Source organism: Sciurus carolinensis, chromosome 1 (assembly GCF_902686445.1).
Source record: "Sciurus carolinensis chromosome 1, mSciCar1.2, whole genome shotgun sequence".
NCBI classification, from domain to species: Eukaryota; Metazoa; Chordata; class Mammalia; order Rodentia; family Sciuridae; genus Sciurus; species Sciurus carolinensis.
In genome coordinates, this window is record NC_062213.1 from 208,187,082 (window position 1) to 208,203,974 (window position 16,893).

A 16,893-nucleotide genomic window follows, 5' to 3' on the forward strand; every position below is an offset into this window, starting at 1 on the left:
CAGTCATATGAATGGATAAAGAAACTGTGGTATATATATACAATGGAATATTACTCAGCTATAAAGAATAATAAAATTATGGCATTTTCAGGCAAATGGATGAAATTGGAGAATATCATGCTAAGTGAGATAAGCCAATGTCAAAAAACCAAAGGACGAATGATTTTACTGATATGCGGATGGTGACACATAATAAGGGGTGGGAGGGGGGCAAGAATGGAGGAAGGAGGGACTGTATAGAGGGAAAAGAGGGGTGGGAGGGCGGAGGGGAAGAAAAAAAATAACAGAATGAATTAAACACCATTACCCTATATAGATGTATGATTACACAAATGGTATGCCTTTACTTCATGTACAAACAGAAACAACATGTATCCCATTTGTTTACAATAAAAATAAATTTAAAAAAAATCAATCATAGCCTTTCTATAGCATCACCTTTACAATTGCCTGCTCGGGAGGCCGAGGCAGGAGGATCTCGAGTTCAAAGCCAGCCTCAGCAAAAGCCAGGTGCTAAGTAACTCAGTGAGACCCTATGTCTAAATAAAATACAAAAAATAGAGCTGGGGATGTGGTGTGGCTCAGTGGTTGAGTGCCCCTGAGTTTAATCCCTGGTCCCCACCCCACTCCCCCCCCAAAAAAAAAGAAAAGAAAAAGATTTGCCTTCTTCAAGATGTCTAGTTGATATTAAGACATCTGTGGAATGGATTCCAAAAAGGAACTTTCGAGGCATCAATTTATTTAGCAGATATTTGCCAAGTACTTATTAGAACAAGATACTGTTTGACCTGGTGCACACATGTAATCACAGCTCCTCGAGATGCTGAGGCAGAGGAATTGCAAGTTGAAGGCCAGCTTGGGCACCTTGACAAGTGCCTGGCTCTGGAAGATCTGGGAAGGCGACTCAGTGGTAGAGCTCCTGCCCAGCATACTCAGGGCCGTGGGTTCAGTTCTAGCACTGCACCCGCCCCAGAAAGTCAGGCTTGGTGGGCTCATCTTCTAGTCATTTATTCTCTTGCGGGAGTAAGCCAGGTTCAAACCATAAGGTGAGTGTGGGGGGAACGCTGGATGAAAAGGACACTTGGTTTGGGATACCTGGGGAGGACTGTCTGGTGGGTGATGCTGAAAGGATGAGCAGGAGCCAGGGAGTTGAAGAGCCTCAGTGTGGGCAGTGATGGTGGGTGGTTTTTTCTTTTTCTTTTTTTTTAGTACTGTGTATTGAACCCAGGGACACTTAAGCACTGAGCGACACCCCAACCCCTTTTTATTTTTAATTTTGAGAGAGTCTCACTAAGTTGCCTAGGGTCTGGCTAAATTGCTGAGGCTGGTCTTGAACTTGTGATTCTCTAGACCTGTGCCACTGTGTCCCACTGACTGGGTTTTAAGGTTCTAAGATTCTTCAGATTGATGAAGAAGACTGTATTATCGGGGCAAATGTAGAAATAGAGGTCATTTAAAGGGGACTATTTGTGAAAAACGATGTGGCTTCCAGGGAGCACTGGTGTTGCTGGTCCATGGCCTGTAGGGCGGGAAAGGAGCACAGTCGCGTCACAGGAGAGAGAATGGGTACGGTGGGAAGCTGACCACTCTCATCTCCTTGTGCCCATGAGCCTGGTTCCTGGGGCCGCTGTTAGGATTGAGCTAACAGCCATATGACCTTTTAAATCAGCTGGTTTCACAGCTTCAGATATTGTCTTCCTCTGTGTGCTGCCCTCTCATTAGCACTTTAGATGTGACAGGGACGTGTGGTAGACCTGTCTTTGTCCACTCTCTGTTAAAAAGCAGTTTCAATTAGCATAAAATTTTATGTGGGAAATGGGTAGAACTGATTGGACTCTCAGCCATCAGTTGTAAATTTGCAGCTCTTCCATGCATAATAGTCTTCATAAAATGCTTACTGGGCTCAGAATATTGGGTTTTGGAAGAGACAGGTGAGACTGAGAAAGCTGGTTTGAGGCTCAGGCAGTAGCTCAGTGGCAGAGCACCTGCCCAGCATACACGAGGCCCTGGGTGTGATGGCCAGTACCACAAAAAGAGCAAAACAAACAAAAAACAAAGAATAAAAAAGGAAAACTGGGTTTGATTGCAAGAGGGAAGGATTTTATTTTATTTTGTGGTGCTGGGGATCAAACCTAGGGTTCCCCACATGGCTAAGCAAGGACTCTCTGATGTACCCAGGCCTAGAGGGAGGGATTTGGTTTTTAGAACTTTGTTTTTTAACCTAATGACATAAAGCAGTGTTACTAGCATGTTAATGTGTCGTTTCTTCACATGGATAATGAGTAGCTGAAGTTCTGTGCATGTTGCCCATTTGCAGAACCAGACATAGCCTCTGGAAGAGGCACGAAGGAGGAGTTGGCAATGGTGGTGGACTGGGGCTAGACCTTGTTCTCTGCTTACTGTTCAGGTTGCTAAGGCTGGGAGACTCACTGGGGAGGAATCAGGGACAGTAAGAAGAGCTCCAGCCTTGGCACCTGCTCTGCTACCCTGCCCTTCCTGTCACCTGGGAACTGTTGTAATTAAGCTCTTTGGCATGAACATGGAGCAGAAATAAACTTTCCTTTTCTTATAGTGTACTGTACATCTCAGAGCTGGAGGAGAGGAGTTTGAATGTTTTTACCATAAGGAAATTAGAAATAGTTAAGGCAGATATGTTGACCCCAATTAGAACATTACACAGTATGTATGTGTATGGAAACCTCACATGGCACCCTATAAGTGTGTGCAGTTTTTATGTTTTTATCAGCTAAAATTAATTGAAACTTAAAGGAACCCTCCACATAAAAGGATAATAATTGTGACTATTGACTGCCTGCTGTGTGACGGGCACTATATTATGAGCCAGATGTTGGCCAACTGTAGCCTACCATCCCGTTGTATGGCCCACTAAGAATGGTTTTTATCTCTTCAGGTGTTTGGAAAGCATTTTTTGACATGTGTAGCAGGCTGCTGGGGTCCTTTGCATGTTGTCTTTGGGTCCATGACTGTCCCTCTACTACAGCAGGGTCCATGACACCTGTAATGCCCAAGATATTTGCTGTCTGGCCTCAGGAAGAACTACCACCCTACATGAGCGCTGATCACCATGGTGTCCTTCAGTCTCTTATCAGCAGAGAAGCAGGTCTGGGCCAGAGACAATTTAGCTGACCTTCCAAAACGGGGACCCAGACCCACCTTTCTGATCCCAGGCCTTCTGTTTTTAGTCACTGTGCAGCACTGCTTCCCACAGAAAAATTACTTTTTCTTTTCCTTTAATAATATCGGTTATCAATTGTGTGCTAACATGCTGGTCTAATGATGGGGTATCTGTGTAGGACAATGGCCATAATGGGTTAAATCTCCTTGGGCATCTTATTATTGTACCTGAAATTTTGAAGCTCACTGGATAGAGGTGCCCTAGAAAAGTTCTGTGGTATTTGTGCCCAGGGTCTGAGGAGGAGGCATTGGATGAGGAGGGAGCAGCGGGTGTTGTGAAGTACTCAGGGAGTAGACACCATAACCACATGTGCAAGATGCCAGTGCTTCACCACCATGACTTGGCCATGAGAAGAGCATTTAGGTCTTCACCGGTCCTTGTGAAATCCCTAAAATGCCTCTTGGGAGCTTGCAGCTGGGGCTTTCCCAGCCAGCGCCCCAGGGCGGGAGCTTTTCTGTGGTGTGCTTTCTCCAGGGTGGGAGGTTCTGAGCTCAGTCCCGCAAGGTTGGTGTCTGCCACTTCTGTCTTTGTTTTTCTGTGGCCCTCCTGTGTCTACTCCTGGCCAGCACCACCCCACAGCCTGTTAATGTCTCTCAAGGGTAGGGGAGTGAGTTCTCAGGGACACTTGGGGTTGTCACAGGCACACCCCACCCCACTGCAGAGGAGGGTTCGGCCACATGGTCAGCAGACCTGAGGGCAAGACCTTGCAGTGCCATGCAGGGGACTGGTTCGGTGGGGGACAGGGGCAAGTGAGGGCTGGCTCCCTGTTTTGTTGGGGGGGTGGAATTCGTGTGGCCTTGGCTTACTGCGGTTTGGATTGTGTATCCCTCCAAGTGGTGATTCCTGTGTGGTCCACTAAGCTCTTTCAGTATCTTTTTTTTTTTTTTTTTAAACTGGCTTATTAGTTTCACTTTCATGAAAGTGAAGTCTGTGGGTATTAGGGGTGGCAAACTGAGAGTGTTCCTACACTGGCTCCTGCAGGGGGCACTGCCCTCCTAACCAAAGGGAGCATGCTCCCTGCTCCAAGGGGCAGCTCTGAGGGAAGGAGGCCCCAGCAGGCACCTGGGCTCTTGGTCCTGTTTGCTCTCCTGAAGCCACATCATTTTTATTTTAAAATAAGTGTGAGTACATTATAAAATGGATACAAATTTCACATTAAATTTCACCCTTACCACTAAAGACTTCAGAGTTTGATTGAGAACATGGGCTTGTTTGTATATAGCCACAGTTGTCAAGGTCAGTGAGCTTAACAGAGCCCAAGCCATTTTCCCACACATGTCGTATCCAGTCAGTCCAACAACATGTGCTGCATTTAGACATCAGGTCTCTTTCTTACTCTTGCATTTTAAAGAGTACAGATCAGTTGTCCTATGGAATGACCCTCATTTGAGGTCACGGGTGGATTCAGGTCTGCCCTTTGGGCAGAGTACTGTAGAAATGTGTCCTGGGCCTTTCTGGAGAGTCAGCCACGGGGTTGCTGGATTCCACCTCCTGGAGATGCTTCTTGTCTCTACTGTCTCCTCACCTTTCCTGACCTTCCTTCCCACTCCTAGTCCTCAAGACTGCGTTGCAAACCATACTTTAACTGGGAGGTGCCTTTCAATAAACAGATTCCTGCTGGGTTTTGTTCTGAGACATAGGATTGGGAAATCTTCCCTGTTCTTGATGAATGCATGGCATATCACCCAGTTTTACAGCCCACTCCTAAAGCAGAGGGCAGGCTTTGTGGGTGGGGCTGAAGGTGAGCCAAGATAGGTAGGTGTGGGGGCCCTGCCTCCTCTCTCCTCCCCCACATCTCCTCTTTTTTCCCTTCCTCAGTTTGCCCTATCCTTTCTGCCCATTTTCTTCCCTTTTCCACCCAGACCTTCAACCCTACTGGCCTGTCATCTAAGGCCCAGATTTGAGTCTTGACCAAGAGAGTCCCAAATTCATGGCACCCTTAGTGTCTCAGGGATATTCACTGTGCCCTTTGGTCACAAAGGCACCTAAAATTTCCTGTATTACCGGGTACAGTGGCACCCACCTGTAATCCCAGCAGCTCAGGAGGCTGAGGCAGGAGGGTGAATTTAAAGTCAGACTCAGCAATGGAATGAGACACTGTCTCAAATAAAATGTAAAAAGGGCTGCAATGTGACCCAGTGATCAAGTGCCCCTGGTTCAATCCCTGGTACCCAGAAAAATAAAGTTCGGTGTATTGAGTTGTGAGAAGAGCTTGGTAGCTGTTGAAAGAATGATAGTCATGAATTGAAGATACTTTTATTCTTAAATAGCCACAGTTGTTAACTAATTAACTGTAGAGCTTTTCAAACTTCGGAATCAGACTGGACTCCACCCACCTCACTTCCTGTGCCATGTTGATGTTCGCGGGTGCTTGCTGTTTTTATCAAACAACCTTGGAGAGAAGTCGGTTGTCAGGACACCTCAGCATGGGAAGGGTGTAGCGCCACCTGCTGTTGGCCCTGACTTCTCAAGCTAGTAGCTCACTACAGTCCTGGGCATGTCATCTTTCTGCTTGGGGGATGAGATACAAGAGACTGAACCCCGGATGCTTTACCACTGAGCTGTCTCCCCTGCCCTTTTAATTTTTATTTAGAAACAGGACTCTAAATTGCTGAGGGTCTCGCTAAGTTGCTGAGATTGGGCTTGAACTTGTGATGCTTGATCCTCCTGCTTCAGCCTCCTGAGTAGCTGGGATGACAGGGTGTGCCACTGTGCCCAACTTGGGAGATGAGACTTTTTAAAAATTATTTTTGTTGTTGTCGATGAACCTTTATTTTTATTTGTTTATATGTGGTGTTGAGGATCAGACCCAGTGCCTCACACATGCTAGGCAAGCGCTCTACCACTGAGCCACAACCCCAGCCCACGAGAAGAGACTTTTAATGGCCTGCAGTCTGTGCTGAACTTGGCACAGTGAACTGGTGGGGTGGTGTTCTCACAAGAAGGGCCCTGCCTACTAGAAGCGCTGGCTGAGGGAGGAAGTGGCTTTCTTGCCTGAAAGCATCTGTCACCAGAAGGGCCATCAGAGGATGTCAGGAAAGACCATGGATGACAATATAAAGGGCCTCACTAGTGCTCATAGTGTGCTTCTATAGAAAAAGCAGAATTTATCATCTCAAACATAGTTAAAAACCAACTTGTAGCAGACAGCCTGTAGTTTTCCTTGACAAGCGTGACAGATAAACTGAAAACGTAAATTGACCTGCTACTGCCTTCATCAGATAACCAGATTCTGACCATGACGCTTCTGTTCTTCACAAAATAAGCCTTTAAGGTAGTAGGGATAGTCATGAATGCTTTTAAAGAAAAACATCGAAGAGATTCTCTGTTGAGTCTCTTACTTTTAGGGGCCACTCATCTGCTGACCACTTGAATTTGGGGAAATTGTATTGTTACCTGATTTTTGTGTTTGGATCCATGTCTGATGCTTTATGACTCACTTTTCAGCTAGTTAGTGCCTGAGTGAGAAATGGAGGCTTACGTAACTTGGAGAGAGGCTCTGTCACTGTGTTGCAGACACCAGTCATTGTGCTGCCTACCCAAGCTCCCTTCCAGGGACCCCATTCCTCATCCCTGTGGTGGGGAAGCTTATCTAGCTAGTGAAAACATGGGAAGTGACTAAGTCGGAGCTAGCACACAGTCCGCATACCCTGCACCCCTGGAGTGTCTTTCCTCTGTTGTTTTTTCTAGGGTGATTCCCTTGGGAGGCTCCACACTGAGCCACTATTCTGTCTCTTCTGAACCAGTGCTGGTTTTGAATTTAAAGGAAAAACTGGTTGTTGGAATTCACATTCTCCTTTGTCCCAGCTCATCACTGGACTGTGTGTGGTAGGATGGGAAGAAGGCAAAGAAGTCCATGATGGTTAAACAAGTATTTGGGTGGCTGCTGTGTTCCAGACACAGCATAGGTAAGCATACAGGGCCGAGTGGGCAGAGGACCTCGCTGAACTCCATGCCCCAGGCCCACTCCCATCACTTCAGTGCCCCCACTACTCTCTCTGAGGCCAGGAAGTCACTCTGTCCAGTTCTGTGGAGACAAAAGCCAGGTGACTTCCTCACTCTGGGTCCCTCTGATTGATCCTCCTAGCTGGAAGTGAAAGTCCAGGGGCTTGTTTGTTTCACAGGGCTTGTAGTCATTCCACATCAAGGAATGACCTGGAGTTTTGTTATTCTAGCCTGGTTTTCTTGTATTTACTAGCCTCAGTGAGTTCCTATGACTTGGGGTTCTTTGTTCAAGGAATTTTTATTTTCCTTGAATATTTTGCTTGCTTAAAGCTTAACCAGGAAGGAAGATTGGGGCTAAAAGGAATTGTATGTATCCTTAAAACAGGTTTCCGTAGCGAGTGTTTGAGCTTCATGGTGGACTTCCTTCCCTCTTGCACGAGTGGACTTTCCGATACCTGGAATGGAGGCAATAAAGTTATTTGCTCCTCACATCTAGAGATAGAAGTGGCTGGTTTGTCAGGGTTAGTGTAAGCAGTTGAGAAATTAACTAGTATGCTTGTCCCTCTGTCAGCACACCAGAGCAGCCTTCTCTGGCTACCCTTTATCAAAGACTCCATCCCACCTAATCTAGCCTTCTCACCCGGTGCTGCTTTTCCTTCAGGGAACAGCACCTGACATACCCAGACTGAAGACATTGTTCACACCTGCCTCAATTGGACAGTGAGCTCCACAACAGCAAGAGCCTTTCCTGTCTGCAAGTCCCAGTGTGCAGTGCCTGGTGTGGCAGGGGGCTTGGTACATAAGCCAAAGAAAGCTCACCTGATTGTGGAGACCACATTGCTATTGTGTGCATATCAACAGTGTAAAACGGGCACCTTGTTTTGGTACTGCTGTGTGGTGTGGCGATGTGTGCACTCAGACGCGACACACACACACACACACACACACACACACACACACGTGTGCTTGCTTCACTGCCACCCAGACTGGCTCGTGGCATAAGATGAGGCTTGCTTCCTTCCCATACCACTTCTCAGCATAGTTTTTTTGGAGCTGGAGTCATAAAGATATGGCCAAGCTGGAATACCGTCTGTGTTTTGTGTTTTGTATAGGAAATAAGATACTCAAGTCTTAAGTTGCTGAATTTTGGAAGTATGTCTTTTTCCTTGACTCTGGGGAAATATTTTACTTTCTAAAATCATTTCTAATTTTTCAAGGCAAAACAATTTTTAATATTTCTGTTGTAAGAGATTGGTGATCCAAATCCAGCAGAGAATGTCACTGTCACCCAGTGGCCTCCCTAGGTCTTCTGAACCAGAGACTTGGGGAGGAGTACCTGGGGAAGGCAGAAGGGCTTTGAGTTAGGCTTAGCTAAAAAAGTTGGTTTTCTTCCGTAGGAGTATTTGAAGACTTTTGAGCGGAGGAGTCACATGTCAGAGCTGTCCTTCAGAAAGATAAATTAGGCAGTGATGCTTAAGATGGATTGAAGAAGAAAAGGTGGGGTGGAGAAGCAAATTAGTAGTAGGCTAGGCAGATAGGGGAGCTGGAAGGAGGCCAGGCAGTGGGGGCAGAGTACAGGGAGGGGCATTGACAGAATGGAGTGGTGACTTGGTGGGAAGGAGGTTTTGAGTCTGCTAGAGGGGCCTGGTGGGACCTCAGTGAGTTTGGGAGGGAAAAGCTCTCCAAGTTTTGCTTTAGATGGGGAGTCAGAAAGCCTGTTCATAGGATGGGGGATTGAGCCCTTACAACTTTGCAGGGTAGAACTTTCTAGGAATGTAATCATTTCTAGGGTAGAGCCAGGGAAGGGGAATAATAAGGATGGAGGAGAACCCAAGAACAGTATCTCCTAAATCAGCCAGAGGATGTTGACTGGCTGGTGATGCCAGGGTCAGCTGAGGAAGAGTAAGACTTGAAGAGGTGTTTTTGGGAGGCTGGGGTTGTGGCTCAGTGGTAGATTTCACTCTTCTGGCACGTGTGAGGCACTGGGTTTGATCCTCAACACCACATACAAATAAATAAAGGTTTTTTGTTGTTGTTGTTGTTGTTTTTTAAAGGATGTGTTTTTTGGAACATGTGACTGGCAGTGGCAGGCAGAGGACTCAAGCTTGGAGAACAGAGCAGAGATGGGGACGCAGGAGTCCTTGGAGAGACCATTGGCGCAGCTGCGAAATGAGGATCTGATAGATGTATGCGCCAGCACCTGGGAATGGGTGCTTGGTGGTAGGATAAGTATGGGGATGCCTGTAACATTATCAGTTATTCCAAGAAATTAACCAACTGAAGTGCAATTAAGGAATAAAAAAGAGGATTGAGTTGTAAGGACCAGAAGATAGAGTCTAGGAAGGCACAGGAAAGGGAGAGAGCTGAGAGGAATGGGGTGCATTGCTCTTCTTCACCCTGGGACCTTCCAGACACAGAGAGCCTGCACCACTCTCTGCCTTGGTTTCCATGCTGTTGGGGAAGAGTTCGTTTGGTTCAGCTGAGCTGGGTGTCTGCTGTGGTCGGGGCGATTGGTAGGGAGACAGGATCATGCAGGGTACAGGTGCTGCCAGGAGCCAGCAGCCACCCCAGAACTGGAATGTAAGGGAGAACTAGGGGAAACTTCCAAAAGTGGTTTGTAAACTCAACAGATCCCCCATGCTCAACAAGAGAGCCCAGGGCAAAGATGAAGACAGGACACACCCCTTGCTCACAGCCCCTCACATAAGAAAGTGGCAGCGAACGAGGAGCCTGGAAGGCAGAACCTGTCACAGGGAGAGGGGTGGCAAGCAGGGCCCTATGAGGAGGCCTCTGGGCTTGGAGTAGAGTCAGTGACTTTCCTGGCAGGCAGGGTGAGGAGGAGGAGGGAGTGTGAGCAAGGGGCCGATGTCAAAGCTGCATCTGGGTTTTTTTTTTTCTTTTTTAAAGAAATGTACACAGGCATTGTTCTAAAATGAGAGTAAATAGTGTCCACATCAGCCACTGGGTGCAGGATTTAGATGGTGGGTGTCACCCTCAGTGCCTCCTCTTCTTTGTGAGCTTCTGTTCTGGGACTGTTCCAGGAATGATGGTGGTAGTCTGGCCCCATCCAGGCACTGAGGGACCTCGTCTGGGGGTGCAGGTGTGGTGCTCAGCATCAGTGCATCTGGCCCATTTAATTGTTCATTAAAAATGGTGTGCACTGTATCTTTTTTCAGTGTGCATGTGTGTATATATATATATATATATATATACGTATACACAAATTATATGGTAATTTGTGTATTTTTGTTGCCCAGCCTGGCTCTGAACTCAGACTCAAGCAGTCCTCTTCCCCCAGGAGCTGGGACCATAGGCTTGCTCCCCTGCAGATTGATCTACCACTGAGCTACCTATCCAGTTCCCCTGCCTTTTCTCCCCCACCCTCCAAGGAGATATGATAGTCTTGAGAGAGGTCTTTGGGGTAAAGCAAGGAATACGCACTTGGCGAATGCAGGTCATCTCCAGAGGGAGAGAGAGCTCCCAGCCCTTTTTATTTTGCGACAGGGTCTCACTAAGTTGCCTAGGCTGACCTGGAATTTGTAATTCTTCTGCCCCTGCCTCTGAGTAGCTGGAATTACAGGCAGGTATCTGAGAGAAGTTTGGTTTTTTGTGTTTGTTTTTTCTTTTTCCTTTTCTTTCCTTTTCTGGGGGGATGCTGGAAATTGAACCCGAGCCCTAAAGCATGCTAGACAAGTGCTCTGCCACTGAACCATATCCCCAGCCCCAGCTATATTTTAAAAGTCTAGTTTGGTGGCTTAGAACGTGGACATCCGGAAGGCTTACTATGGATTACTGTGAGCCTCAGGTGATCAGGATGCACAGTGCTTGGAGCAGCCTGGCCCAGCTCGGTGTCTGGGGCCAGACCTTGTGGGGCCACTGCTGCATGGAGTGTGGTGACTCTGCCCAGATGTGGAGTGGGAACAGACAGACACCACATATCCTCACCTAGTATGCACTGCCTTCTTGAGTGTGGGGCTGTGGGTTGGAAGTGGTTCAGGATACTGCTCCTTGGTCCAGCTTCCGTTGCTATTGGGGGAGGCTGTGCTGAGCCTTCGTGTGCCCAGTTTCCACCGGGGCCTCTTACCTGTTGCCCCAGGCTGTCATTCATCTTTTCAGTCTGGACACGTATTGCTTTTTGTTGTGGGGATGGTCAAAGCTATGACGGTGTTCTGTGTGCCTCTCTGTTTCCTTACAAATTCAGAGTGCTCTGAGCATACTGCTTTGATACACTTGTCGAATATTTAGTGATCACTTCGTTCTAAATGGCAGAGTGACCTTTTTTCTGACTGTCTGAGTCACTCCCCTGGGTAGTACTGGAGTTGAGAGAGTCAGAGAGGTCCTTTTTGGCCATGCTACGTGGTTGTCACTTTTTTCGGTATACCCTACGTTAACATATAGCCAGATTCACTGGGCACAGTGGTGCACACCTATAATCAGCTACTCTGGAGGCTGAGGCAAAAGGGTTGAAAAGTTTGAGATCAGCCTTGGCAACTTAGTGAGACCCTATCCCAAAATAGGGATGTAGTTCAGTGGTGGAGTGCCCTGGGTTCAGTTCCTAATACCACATAAAACAAGCCCAATTAACAATGTGAGAGGGCTGGAGATGGATGTCACTCCCTCTGGTAAAGTGCTTGCCTCGCATGTGTGAGGCGCTGGGTTTCATCCCTTGCATTGCAGAAAAGATAAAGAAGGTGGCTGAATTCATCTCATACCTTGATGGTCTCAGTGGCAGCCCAGTCTGTTCTTTCATTTACTCTGGAACAGACATAAGATGTGACTTGGAAGTTGTTATATGGTATGATGCTTGTTGGCCGATGTCCACAGACAGATCACAGCTTCACACAGAACTTCTAGTGAGACATGTGCATTCAGTGCCTGAGGAAACCTGCCCTGCATGGTGGGAGTGAGACTGAGAAACCAGGCGTCTGAGCTCATCATGAGCACCTGCCTGTGACTGCCCTTGACAGCACACAGGTGTTCTTTTAGGGCCTTTGTTAGACCGTGGCCTTTGATCTGCCAGAATGAAGCAAAGGCAGGTCCTTGGGCGGAGGCAGCCTTGTCTGCATGTGAGTCTGAACTGTGAGCAGAAGTTGAATGAATGTTTTTCTGCTTTGTTTTGGCCTTCAGTCAGTTCCGGTCGTAAGGTTTCCTCTCTGCCTAGTATCCTTGAAGGAAAGCATTCTGGTGCACACTCAGGACCCTTCAGAGGAGAGTGCGTTAATTCTGGGCATAAATCTGAGACACAAAAAAGTAATCTCATAGGCAGGTGTGGTGGTGCATGGCTATCCCAGCGACCTGGGAGGCTAAGGCAGGAGGATCTCGAGTTCAAAGCCAGCCTTAGCCACTTAGCAAGACCTGTCTCAAAATTAAAAAGGGTTAGGGGTACCGCTCAGTAGTTAAATACCTCTGGGTTCAATCCCTGGTACTACTACTGATAATAATCTCATTCTAAGAGATAAAGAAATCAGTACAACTGCAGACTCCGTGATGAGCTGATGATGGAACTGCCAGATGGGAAGGGTCAAGTGACCTAAAAACTTTTCTGACAACAGTGTACATGTGTCGTTCATGGAAAGAGTGAGTTGCTAGAGAAGCATGTCAAAGTGAGCAGTTTGTTCACTGCACTCCTCAGCACCCAGGAAGGAATCGTGAAACCGACCAGGTCAGTGGGAATCCAGAGTGAGGTACTAGCAGAGAAAGAAAGGCCACGACAAAGATAGCAGAGTATCCAGGCAGCCTATCTGTGACAGATTAACTGGCTACATATAATTGGGGCCTGGGGTGGAGGGGAACAGGACAGAAGGAATGTATGAAGAGCCAATGGTTGGGAGATTTTCAGTGAAGAAAAGTCTACAAACTGGAGGTCAGTGAAGCCCAGAGAACTGAGGAACAGAAACCCCTGACACCTAGGCAGGCTGTAGTCAGACTGCTGAAAAGATGACATTTTGAATGTAACTACAGAAAAAGCAAACAAATGATTACCCCACACTTCTTGTTTAGAAACTGCAAGTGAGAAGATAGTGGAGTAAATTGAAGGAACTGAGTTGGCCATCCAGAACTTCACAACCAGAGAAAAGGTATTTTCAAAGTAAAGATGGAGGAACAACTTTTTCAGATGGGGGCTTATGATTTACTGCAATAGGTCTGTACTGCAGTAGCTCTGCTGAGTGAGAAACAGGTACTTCTCTGGGCAGGGCTTGTGAGGGACCCACAGCACCTACAGTCTCCTCAAATGCTAGCACTCTGGATGAAGCACAGTACTCAGCAAGGCCACCCTGAATTCAGAGGCTCCCTGGTGGCTCCACAAGTCCGATACTTGAGTAGAACAAGTCCCAGAATTTAGGAGAGCACTTTACCCCTGACTGACTGGGGTTAGGAGGTACACCTGTGATTGTATGCATGTCTACACATTATAAACCCTGTGCTCAAGATTGTGGGTTTCTCCCCAGTGCTGGGAACTGAAACCGGGCCTCAGGCATCCTAGGCAAGTGCTCCACCACTGAGCTATCCTCCCCCTTGCCACCTTCCTTTTAGCCTTGGAGTGCTTTCCTTTCCTCCTGCCACAGCAAGATTATTTCCAGTGCCAGACCTTGAGTGAATGACTTCTCAGAGGAGCTCTGCAGTGTCTCAGGAGCTCTTAGCTGGTGAGGGTTGGGAGAGGAACTTATGTCTGTCTGTGACGAATGTGCAGGAGTACAGACACCAACACCAGAGGGCCCTGCTCACCTTCACACTGCAGGGTGTGTGACCCTCTTGTGGGAGCCCTGGTTCCCAGGTGTGCCTGCACCACCCACTCTGTCCTGCAGTTGCATGCCAGCGTGAAGCTCAGCTTCCAGACCTTTTTACTGTTCCTTTTGCCCTGAGTGTACCCTGTGGGTGTATGTACTGTCTACTGGTGGTTTTTTGCAGGTCTTGCTGTTGATGGTGAGCTCTGGTTTTTGTTTGAAAGGATTTCCTGCTTGTGTCTGTCCTTGCTTTAGTTCAGTCATGTGTAGCTGGAGGTGATGGTAGAGTTGTCGTTATTAGTTTCAGTAATTAGTACCTCATGTTTTTGCTTGTTCATTATGTCTCTGTATCAGAGACCTATTCAGTAGTGACTTGACTTAGTCTTTAGCAGCCCCAGGCCTTTATGTACAGCTTTTGGGGCTGGGTATGTTTTGGAATTCATACTTTTTCCAGGTTTAAAAAATCAGGTGTGCATGTGCTGTGCAGCTTCTAACCAGAATTGTAAGCACAGCCTATTTACACTGACGGAAAAGAATTGACACCCTGAACCTGCTCTGCTCTGGTATTGGGATCTCTAAACTGGAGATGAGTAACAGGGTGTACCTGCGTGTTCTCCTGACTTGCTGCCATGCTGATACCGAAAAAATCATTCCTGACAGTTACCTTTGCTTGATTGAAAATGTCAGTGCAGCATATAAAGAACTTCCCAAGAGGATTCACCTTGTAAATTGTGAAAAAATATTAAATAATACAAGTATTTGGTACTTAAAACCCCAAGATGTATTAAAATGTATGTATATAAAGAATATAATCATTTTATACTGCTTAATTAGCTCTACAGAGTCAAAACACAGCCTCAGTTGATTTTATCATAGAGAAGGCACCTACCTAATCTTTAACATGGTAATTTCATCTTTGGAAATGCCCTAAAGATTTTTAACCTAATACAGCTGTGAAGACAGACCATCTTTGCAGTTGGGCTCCTTGGCTAAGTGGACTGTGGTGCCTGTAGACACTGCAGATGGCTGATATTTTCTACACACCTTCTTGTGTGATGTGGCCTTTCTGCTGTGGACTGGGAAGCAGGCATGATGAGCCGTCCTGATGTCCACGAACCAGTTGGATTGCTCACAGCAGCATGTGTCCTGCTTCAGCTTCCAGCCTCAAGATCTTGACCCGGCCATTCTCATGTGTTTCTCAGGTGTTTCCTGAGTGCTGCAGGCCCCCTGAAACCAGCCTTTCTTGGTTTTATTAATTTGCATTTTTAGAATCCCTCTCTCTTTCACTCTGCAAGTTGTAGAATAACTTCCCATGTTCTCTCTACTTGAACAACAGGACTTGTGGGTGACTAACCACATCTCTTTTGTTGACTTGTGTCTTCAATGTCTGGCACATTGATGAAACTACATTATAGAAACTTAAGAGTATTTATTTATTTTGGGGGATACTAGGGATTGAACCCAGGGACTCTTTATCTCTGAGCCATATCCCAGCCCTTTTTATTTTTTATTTTGAGACAGGGTCTTGGTAAGTTACATAGGGTCTTGCTAATTTGCTAGAGCTGGTCTCAAACTTGTGATCCTCCTGCCTCAGTCTGCCCAGTTACTGGGATTACAGACGTGCACCTCTGTGTCCTGCTCAACAGAATTTCTTGACCAATAGGTGATCAGAGGACTTGACCCTTAAATGGCTTTAAAAATAAAACCAGGGTATCAGGTAGACTTCAAAGACAGCATTTGAGATTTAGCCAGTGGCACCATAAGTAGTGCTGGGAAGAAAGGGTTGTGGTATTGTGGTATGTGGTAGCTGGTCCTTCTCCTTATGGCAAGGAATGGTCTGGAAGCTTTGCACTGTGCAGGTGTGCACACAGGTCCATCCACAGAAGATGAGAGAGCAGGGCTCATGACCTAGGAGTCTGCTACTTGGCCAGAGAGGGCATAGGACAGTTGTGTTGGGTAAGGGTTGGAGTATTTGAGAAGCTTTGTGTATGCTGGGTTTGCTCACAAAATTGATGACAGGTTTGAATTTACTCCTAAATCTGATTCGAATTTTAACTTTTAAGTTTTGTCCATAAACAATTTAACTTTTTTTTTGTTTTCTTCCTTCCTTCCTTTTTTTTTTTTTTTTTTTTTTTTTTTTTTTTTTGTACTGGGGAATTAAACCCAGGGACTCTTAACTACTGAGCCATATCCCCAGTCCTTTTTATTTTTTATTTTTTTTTTTGAGACAGGGTCTTGATAAGTTCCTTAGGGCCTCACTCAATGGCTAAGGCTGACTTTGAATTTGTGATTGTCCAGCCTCAGCCTCCTGAGCCACTGGGATTACCAGTGTGCACCACCACACCTGAATCCACCTCACTTTCTACTCTATCGAGTATAGTTGTGTTGTAAAATGTTGAATGTAGGTTTTGGTTTTATTAAGTCCCTGGTTTGCCTTTTTTTTTTTTTTTTTTTTTTTTTAAAGGGTAGTGCAGCTGGTTTAAGTGCTGGGGAGGCAGGCCTGCCCTGGCCTTGCTGTGAGCCAGAAAAGGGTCCAGACTCCTCCATGACTGCATCTTAGCCTGGCTACGAAAGTTAGGTCTAGCACACTGCAGATGGTGGATATCTGTTTTCTTCTGAAAGAATGGGGAGCTTGAACTCTGCTGTAGCACTTGAACCCCAAGACCCCGCAAGGCATTCCCAGTAGAGTGGCTGCGGTTTATTCTGTGGTCTTGTTTTTGTCCTGCCCTTCTTTATATGGAACATACCTGGAAGGATTTGTATCTAGAGATGGGGATACAGTGTTGATACCACTGTTTACCAGTGACTGTTCTGCTTTCTCAGGTGTTGAAGTATAACATCAGAGAAGCACGCCAAGGCAAGCATATTAAGCAGGTTTTATTTAAAGGTAATAATACAGACTTCTCCCCATAGGGAGAAGGGGGCCATGGCTGATGTTCTAAAGTCCCCAAGAAGTGAGCTCACCCTACATGTTTTTATAGGATAATGTCTCTTTTGTTCTCCAGTTCTCTCCCGGCTTATCTCTCC

At 46.5% G+C, this 16,893-nt stretch overlaps 1 protein-coding gene across 6 annotated transcripts in view; it reads left to right on the forward strand.

The window, feature by feature from the left end:
- The window catches only part of Gnb1 (G protein subunit beta 1), a 69,421-nt gene that overhangs the window by 13,858 nt on the left and 38,670 nt on the right, over positions 1-16,893 (forward strand). The window contains exon 2 of one of the 6 annotated variants that reach the window (XM_047538811.1): positions 13,142-13,218. The exons of the other annotated variants lie outside the window; for them this stretch is intronic. The gene's annotated coding sequence lies outside the window, so the exon portion shown is untranslated. The remainder of the gene's footprint in view (positions 1-13,141; positions 13,219-16,893) is intronic. 6 annotated transcript variants of the gene reach the window in all.